We start from the raw sequence: 8528 nt of genomic DNA, 5'->3' as shown, positions 1-8528 counted from the left end.
TGCACTAAAAATTGGCCCATTGTTATATCTGTCACAAAAAAAGTGTTTATTAAATAAATAATAAAATAATTGAAAAAAAAGTGCTGATGTATATAATGTATATCCGGCATGTTTGAGACAAATTACAATATTATACTAATATATATTAGTATATAAAGTCGTATTTAAGTCAAAAATTGGACCCGTGTTATGAAAAAGCTCAATCGCCGCACACCATTTGGCAGCATCTCACGTTTATTATTACCTCCTTTTGTCTTATATTAATATTAATATTCGCTTACCTAATATCTATTTGATCCTATTTCTCGTGATTTATTAGTTTTAATTTTAATGCTTTAAACGTTTTATTATTATCATCATTATTATTATGTTTATGTCCTGTCTATAATTTATTTTTGTACACTATTTTTCGCTTATGTAATTTCTCTGTTTAATATGGTCGTGAATTCGTGATAGCATGTAATGCCTTAAACGTTTATCTTACTATTACTAATTTATTATTGTGGTCATAGTCTATTTTTTTTGAAAGGAGTATGGTCATAGTGTATTATTTAATGCTACACCGCGATTAGAATGTGATAGATGCCACGCTTAATTTTCTTTAATTTATCATGCATAAAAAGAATAAGTAGCCTTTTTAATTTTTCTTGCAAAAATCAACGAAAGAATAAAAAAATATAATAAAGAAAATAATAAAAATAAGAAACTATTTTAATGTATTTACTTAATTTTTTTTACATACTTAAAATATTTTAAATTCTCTTTGTCTTCAAATTCTTCTAATACTTGATGGAAATTAAAATTGAATGAATATTTTATCATTAGGGATGCCAACAAAATGTGTACATATAGATATATAGGTAAGAATTTTAAATAGATAATTAAATAAACATCCATTTAATAATGGGATAGGGACCAATAGTAAGATAACTTTACTCATCGGTACCTACACTTCAAAAGATATTAAAAATACTTTTAATTACATAAAGTAATTTTGTTTAATTTATTTTTAAGCTAAACATGAAATTATTTATTTTAAGTATAATTATATGTTACAAAATTAATTTTTATTATAAATATTGTGACACTCTTTACCCGCTATAACCAACATATATATATAATTCATAAGGCTGTGAAAAAAACTTTCTGAATTAAATTTCGTTCGTAAGCATACAAAAGGCTTGAGAGCATCTTCAAGAGTAGAGGACTCACATTGTTTCACAAATTTGAATAAGTTCTAGAAGAGGTAACTAATAGGGATATAGAAACAAAATAAAGTCATGTGCTTGCCCAAAAGTGATAACAAAACTTCAAAAGATTAACAAGTTTTCTAAAATAAATAGACAAGACATAAAAGAAAAATATAAAACACAACTTTAAATCTCCGATGTCACATCTTATGAAAGCACAATGCATAAGTATATCATAAGGCTTAAGCCTCATCGCTAGCATCGTCATATTGATGATCCTTACCAGTAAAACACACATACAAACACAACAAGCAAACACAGGGGAGTGAGCAACATGACACCCTCTACCTCACACGGTAAAAAAAATATAATTTAATAAATACAAAACTTTATAACAAAAATAATATTTCTAAAAAAACCAAGTTTGAAAATCTTCTCAAAGTGGTGTCACATTAACAATAAAATCAAAACGATAATTAAAATAGAGGTCTAATAAAAAGAATACAAAACAAAATCTAACATAAAGGCCTAGCATGAAAATCAACAAACAAAAATAAAATAATACCTACTATCCTAGTGTCATATCCTATCATAGCACAAATTAGTATAAGGTCTAAGCCTCGTATCTAATCTCATCATCCTCATATGATGAATCTCACCTATAAGCACACACTACAAAAAAAATAACTTATGCCTACAGACACTTTTACCTATAGACCTGAATTAGTGTAGGTAAAACTAAAAAAAAAAAATTTACCTACAAATATTTAATGTAGGTATAACTCAAAAATCTATACCCACTTTTGATTAGTGTAGGCAAAACTCAATATAACTTAAAGTTCTTCTACCAACAAATTGTCAATGTAGGTAAAAGCCTTCAAAGACTTATTCCTACTACTATTTTAGGCATAAGTCTTTATTCTTTTAATCACCTCTTAAACTATATTTTTAAAATTATTCTCTATCTCTTTTATATTTTTCAAAAATTACCCTTACAAATTATAATTACATCTATTCAAAAATTTATTATTAATGACATTTTTACGCATTATTACAAAATTGACGATGAATAACTAATTTATGTTTTCAAGATATAACTTTGGTTCAGTAAATATTATTTTAAACTTTTAAAAAAATAAGAAAAAGCAGAACAAATTCCCTCCAACTCCAAGTGATTGGGCAGAGGAAAGGAAAGCAGGGCAAGTCTACTAATCTCCTGGCTCCCCACACCTCTGTGCCCCACCAAAAGGAATGCCTTGGTGACGATACTATGTCTGCCATATAAACCCTTCGCTTTCTCTCTTCTTCTTACTTCTCACATAACAAACCATCATATTTTCTCTCCCTCTCCGCAAATCGCTCAAACTTCTCCCTTTTCACTCCACCGAATAACCATTCCACTTTCCACAACTTCGCGCCATTCAGGTCAGATTTCTCTTCTCTCTCTCTCTCTCTCTCTCTCTATATATATATATATATATATTTCTTCGAACGAAGCATTGTTTCTAATTTTTCTCGTTCTAATTTTCGGCGACGATTTCTCTGCGACTTTAATGAATTCTGATAAGTTGCTTCTGTTTGATTGCCGATAAATTTTGACCAAAATCGAAAACGACCTCTGTTTTTTTGCATGCGTTCTTCAGTTCGATTTTATTGACCGAGTGAAATGCAATTTGCATGTGTGCGGAATTCTAAGGGTGAAAATCCAATGTTTGTTGTTTTCGGTTATAATTTTTTGTTTGTTTGTGAAATTAAGTCATCCTTGCGCCACTACAATTACTTCTAGAAATGTGACATATTCTAATTGAAATGTGAAATGTGAAATGTGAAATCTCTCCGTGAAGTGAAGGATGGATGAAAAATCCAGAACCAGTTATTTCATATTTGAGCCTTTGAAATGAAGGATGAAAAATCCAGAACTTAATATGGCAAAAATTATTCCGAATTGTTTATAGGAGTTTCTCCTGGTAGGTTGGACCTATAGAAAGCAACCTTGCATAAGGTTGATTTCAAGACTTGAATCTGTGGTGTCCAGCTCACTTTGTGATAACTCTAATTGAATAAAATTGGTTTGTTATTTGTAAAATATATAAATGATCTTTGTGAATCACGTTTTGTAAATAAAAAATCAAAGGTTTAATATTTCTTTCTCCCAGTTGAATAAATTATCTTGATATATTTTATGTCTGATAATGGTTTTTACATTTTCTTGTTTTTAATTGGTGTTTTTTTTTGGTTCAGGACATCGATTGCATGCCTTTGAATCCATTAGATAATATGCCAGAAGCTCTGAGGACGCAGGTTGGTGCCGGAAAAGCCTCTTTTATGACTAAAGAGCCACAGATTAATGGAAATTAAAATTTTGGGGGGTGTGAAACACATTCTTCACCTGTGAAGGTACATATCTCAAGTGCTTTTGTAATTTGAAATGTTAGATTGCTAACAAGTATCAATGTACTAATATTATGCCTCAATGGCTTGATTTAGTGCATAAACTTTTATTTTTTACATTCCATCTATAGTCTATACTTGACATTGTACTATCTATCATGTATTGTCACTTCATTAAAGGAGTTTGACTATAATAATAGTTACTTGAAAAGTTAAACTTTTAAATTTTAATGTGTTAACATGTGATTTGACTAGTGTTAAAATCATTTAAATCAACAGTACGTCAAAATTAAATTCTTAATTTTTTCATTGCAAGTCAAATATTTTTGTGTTCTTTTATGCTTGCATAAAATAATCTTGAACAGTTAATAGTAGAACTTCATAGTTATTACTTCTAATGGTTGACTAGTGGACAAACCTTCACCATCTCATATCTTACAGATGTAGTAGTGATTCTGTTGTATCTTGCATCATTTTTGCTTGGATTTGCAATCCAAATTTCTACTACCAGTGGAGAAATGTTGATGCTAGAAGCACTAAAACATTATGTGCTCTAAAAGTTATTACCTCATAATTCCATTGAAATAATACATGGCAGTGTTAACTTTGTTGTTGCCCAGGAAAAGGTTGCTACAGTCGACAACCTCTGTGCACCAGCAGGTTGTGCTCAATCGTGTAAAATGACACACCATCAAGCTAAGGAAGCTGATATACAGGCACTCTCTGAACTAAAGCGTGTGTTAGATAAAAAGGTTTATACTTTTCATGCACACAAATTAATTATTTTGTGCGGTTCTTTTTGAAACTGATTAACTTATTTTTCATGTTTTCTAAATATTGCATTCATCTATCTCTGACACAAGAGTTAGGGTCAACTGTTTTTCAAATTATTAAAGGATCCAGGCTAAGGGCACATGCAATGGTAGATGCCGCATTTCAGGTACAAATGGTCTATGGATCTTCTTTGCCCCCCTGCATTATTAATTTATTATGAATTGTATATAAAATCGTTTTTTACTTGATTTTCTCTCCCCACTGTTCTCGATCCAACATTGCATCCCCTCTCTGTATATAAATTAGGATAACTATATTGAAGAACATGGTCACATGTAATGGTAGCTCTAGATTGCCGTGAAACATGTTATTCATCAGAGCATCATTTAAGTACTATATCAAGCTCTGACTTTCGTTAAAAACTTTTGACACTTTGATGCTACAATTCAGGCATTGTCTTTGACAAAGGAAGGTGAAGATGCATTCATGAAGATTGGGCAGGCATTGGATTCTATTAATCACCAACAATTGGCCTCTGTGTCTAGATTACCTGTGATCAGATCTCAAGAACAAGTGAATATGAATGGCAGTTTTTATCATAATAATCATTCACAAACTACATAATATGTGTACTGGTTAATCACTGTTTACTGCACTTGTACACATTTTTATTGGTACACCATTGCTATATTTTGAGTTGTGTTGGCTAATGAAATATTATTGTCCATATTTAACCTGCTGTGAATTGTGATTATATGTTGAATTGAACAGATTTTTAGCACTTTCTTACACTCGGAATATGGAGGTCCTGGTACACTCTTGGTCCTTCCTTTCGTTGACATGGCTCATGCCATAAATGAACAAGGATTGCCTGGTGGGCCACAAGCTGCACAAGTGGCATCTTTCATATTTTTTTTAGGATTGGTGAAGGATGTACATGTAGTGGATCGACATAGATGGAAATGCTTATAGGATGACATTTATCAATGCAATATGTTTTCCTTTTTTATTTCTAATTAGCAACTTTAGCATCATGAATTTGTCATTTTTTTAACATAGTTTGGATACTTATATGTCTAGCTCTATGAACAATGATACTTGAAATATAATACAAACATGATGTTTAGAATAACATGATAACAATTACTAGTTGTTGACACTGATACTTATCTTTTCCTCTTTTTTATGTTTTGTATATATAGTTTTTATTATTTAATGAAATTTAGCAAGAAAAAAATATTAAATTAAATATATTAGTTAATGAAATTTGACTTTTTTTTTATACTTTAATGTCATTTTTTGTATACAAGATAATAATAAAATTTGAACTACACTTCATATAGAGTACACATATTCTCTATAAGAGATATTATATATATATATATATATATATATTTATTTATTTATAGGTACAATAATGATAATAATAATAATAATAATAATAATAATAATAATAAATAAAAAAATATTTTTACCTATAGTCAGAGCATGTAAGAATAAGTTAATGACTTTTACCTACAGTCATGACATGTAAGTACAACTTAATGGTGTTTACCTATAGTAGGGAGTGTAAATATAAGTCAATGACTTTTACCCACACATATTGCAAATTGTAGGTAGCTCTTATAGTGACAGTCAAATGTAGTTGTAGGTAAAATTATGTCTGTAGGTAAAACTTATAGTGATAGGCTATTAGTTGTAGCTATATGCCCCCTCAAAGTTGACAACTTCAATGTCTGTAGGTCAAAGTCCATGATACCTTTACCTATGGAATTTATATTTTTAGTGACATTTTTTGTGTGTAGGCATAAGTCATTTTTCTTGTAGTGACACACCAAACACTAAAAAGAAGAAAAGGGAATGAGAAACATCTCACTCTAGCTACTAATGTAAGCTATGGTTGGTAGTCATACACAACAAACAAGCATTATATCCATATTTACATATATAGATTAATAGATAGCAATAGCACACTCAAATAATTCTATAGCTCATCATAGGAAATATTTATGATTTAACACACAACATCATGTTCACGACAATGCAATTGACACGAAATTCCTAAACTATATGCATGTAAAGCTAGTATAACAATTCAACTATTATCCTAAGGCACAACTAGCATAGCTTACGAAAACATATTAGGTCAAGCCATACAACATTCTACACTAGGAGGATATACGTTAGGGCGCATCGGGATAAGGATGTAGGCTAAGTTACACACCATGACACAATAGACATAATTGGGGCTCCCAAACATATATGGTTATCCCTAAGGTCATGAATCCCCAAACTTTACACAAGGGGAGCCTTTCATGATAGTGTATTTGACATCGTATCCAGCACAAACAAAATAATTTATGCACATGAAGCATGTCATACAAGATTCAATGCATATCCATATCATATATAAAACTTAAAATGTCACAGTAATTATAATCGGCTAGGAAATCTCGCCCAAACTTCAATACGACTAAGTTCAACTTAGAGTTCTCATTATATGACCATCACATGGTCCACACACAAGCATAACAATTATATCCCATAAAAGACACATGTTCGCAGTTCAAATACGACAATGTCCACAACATCATCCAATAACACCTCAAATAGAATCATTTTGAAATCATCTAATCACATGTTTAATACCTCAACCATAGTTACTAGGAGATCAACATCAAACTAAATAATCAAATTAATAACTTAACTAGTGTCACAACATTATTTATATCACACATTAATTTCTTAGGCATGACTATAACCAAAACAACTCAATTTGCTGATAATCAAATCATATAATAAATTATTCATAATTGTTCTCACCCATGATTTATATTTCCTAACATTGATATAGGTACCTCAAACAACTCATAAGATCAAACACTTAAAGGTAAAGTCATTCATCATCACCACTTGCAAACTCTATTTTCATAACTTAATTTTCTATGACATCATATGTTCTAAACATGATACATAGATCTATATACATACTATCAAGTTGATCTTAATTTTGTTAGAAAGATATAAGAGAAGCATCTACAACTTTTATGTTGACCATAAAAGTTGACTTTTCCATCTACTATTTTTAAAAATTACAAAATTGTAGAAATTTTGCCTAAATTTGACGAGTTGACCTCTGCTTACTAATTTGATCATAACATAAGTTTTATACTTCCTTTTTGGGTGATTCCTGTAACATCCTGAATTTTCTACATAGTTAATTATTATTTTATACTTATGGAGCTTATTTTATTAAGGGAATTTTATAGAATATTTTAGAGATTTTTTTTAATAATTTAAATATTTATAAAAAAAAATTAATTTTTATATGAAATTCTATTTTTTTTAGGCCTAGAACGGGACGTTCCAAAAAGTGGAATAGGCCGTTCCCATAAGCAGAATGGGCGTTCCAAAAAGTGGAACGGGCCGTTCCAGAATAATAAAGTGGCCTAAAATCCAAGTTAGAAACGGGCCGTTCTAATTATGGTCAATGTGTGTTAAAATCAACCCCAGAACGGGCCATTCTGATTTTGAGAACGGGTCATTCTAATTTTGAGAACGAGCCATTCTAGTTGTAAATTTTGCATATAGCGGATGGGTCTAGAACGGGCCATTCTGGTTTGAGAACGGGCCATTCCGGCCACCCCTGAATGCCTATAAATAGGAGGCTCAGGCTTGTTTTGAAATCATACTATTCACTTCTGACTTCTTCTTCTTCTAAACCTTCTAAAGACCAAGGGGAATCTAGAGGAGAAGATTAGCAAGGTTCTGCTCTAGTTTTAGCTACTACTTATCAAGGTAAGGGGGAGAGTGAGAAACCTAGCTCGGAGATGTGGGAATAATTGTTGGGTAGTCGGATTGGCCCCTAATCTCTTGTCTGATGCATGTTTCTAGGAACATGAAAAGTATGAATGTGTTCTGTTTTACTTTCTGATTACTCTGTTGTGTTCCTTGTTGGAGATGATGAATGAATATGTGATTAATTTTGAAAATAGATAAATTTTAATATGAACTAAAGTGCTCTGTGAATTCCTGTGTGAACCTTATGAGGTAATAAATGAAATTTCATGATAAGTGAAATGTTGAGTTAATGAAATAGTGAATGTATGACATGCATCATATACATATATAACTCTAGGTGTGCCGCTTAGGCCGCATAACAGATATGTATTG

This window comes from Cajanus cajan, chromosome 10, assembly GCF_000230855.2.
Source record: "Cajanus cajan strain Asha chromosome 10, NIPB_CcT2T_4, whole genome shotgun sequence".
In the NCBI taxonomy this organism is placed as follows: domain Eukaryota; kingdom Viridiplantae; phylum Streptophyta; class Magnoliopsida; order Fabales; family Fabaceae; genus Cajanus; species Cajanus cajan.
The sequence above is the reverse complement of the archived record's forward strand: the minus strand, read 5'-3'. Positions refer to the sequence as shown.